Source organism: Echinops telfairi, unplaced genomic scaffold (assembly GCF_000313985.2).
Source record: "Echinops telfairi isolate 266 unplaced genomic scaffold, ASM31398v2 ScPeMD7_5167;HRSCAF=5991, whole genome shotgun sequence".
Taxonomy (NCBI): domain Eukaryota; kingdom Metazoa; phylum Chordata; class Mammalia; order Afrosoricida; family Tenrecidae; genus Echinops; species Echinops telfairi.
The window spans coordinates 5,187-6,559 of NW_022109066.1; the positions used below are offsets into that span (position 1 = coordinate 5,187).

The 1,373-nt window shown below is 38.3% G+C and overlaps 1 protein-coding gene across 1 annotated transcript in view; it reads left to right on the forward strand.

Moving 5' to 3' along the window:
- Positions 1-1,373, forward strand: part of LOC105979617 (olfactory receptor 10S1) — a gene marked incomplete at its 5' end in the record, with an annotated part of 6,536 nt that overhangs the window by 4,540 nt on the left and 623 nt on the right. The window lies entirely within an intron of this gene.

The window sequence follows — 1,373 nt, forward strand, 5'->3', positions numbered from 1 at the left end:
AGTTGTCAGCACCAGGTGTACTGAGAAGTACCTAAGTCATCATCCACTCCAAGAAATATAGACCTGGAAGACTCTGGAAATGGGATCAGGACTATTTGGGCGGGGAATCATGGGGTCTTGAGGACCTGAGGCATGGTTTAGAAGGGAAGGAAGAACCGGGCTCCAGTGAACACATTCTCTTGGAACCTCTGATGCCGTGCCACATGGTGAAGGCATGTGGTCCAAAAAGGATCCTGAGCAAGGGTCTTCCTAGCCTGGTTCTGAAGACAATACTCTATCTAGGAAACTGAATGACTATTCTATACACATCTGTTCTCTGTATTTCACCTGTTGTTAGCAAAACATAAAAATGACACCTGAAAAAATATGTAAAAGAAAATAATAAAAAGATACAGAAAATGGGAAAAAGGGGAGGAATATTACCCAGGAAGCCTTATTGTTTGTTTAATTTTCTATCTCACTGAAACACTTAATGTAATGTTCTAAATCTGTGCTGTACAAAATGAGAGTCACAAGCTACATCTTGCCATTTAAAATCAAATTAATGAAAGCTAAATTAAATTTAAAGATTACTAGCTAGATTACAAGAGCTCTCAATAGCCCATTGCAGCTGGTAGCCTCTATATTCTACATTGCAGGTAAAGGAAGTTCTACCAACATAGAAAGTTCTATTGAACAGCTTATAAAACAAATCAAGTCATTTCAGTGATTAGGCTTGCTGTGATCCAATAATGAAGTACCATATTTTGTGTTCTTTATCTGTCTTTCTTAGACCAAACAATTGGTTTTTAAAATCACAGAAGAGTCGATCACTTCAAATAGCATGTGCCTGCTGTGGAACATTTGATAAGATCAGCCACAACATGCTAAAGGGCCAGACCAGCTGTCCTACACAGACCACCAGAAAAGATACTAGTTTTATATTCAAGATGCTGTAAACAGCTAGGCAGAAATCTATTTCCACAGAAATTACACCAGAGCGTTCTAGCTTTGGTTTACCACTAATGTATACTTATGCACATGTGCCCAACAGAAAGTTACTTAACATCTCTCTGCTTTAGTCTCTTTGTCTTTGAAGTGAAACCAATACGATGCTCAATTTGCCTCATGGAGACACTTAACTCTCTTTCCCACGTGTGCCTGATTTTAAGTAGATTCGTTGCTGCATGTGAAGTTAGGTTTCACCTTGCCTGAAACCTTTCCTTGGGTTCCTGAGGGCTTTTCCAAGGACATGTAAGTGTAGATTTAAGATCTAACTGGCAGTCTGCATTTTTTCTCAACACGAATGTTAAAATATCATCTTGCACAAACATTTATGTGTGAATTTTCTTTTCAGTCCAATTCAGGGATCCTTTAATTATAGAATACATTGT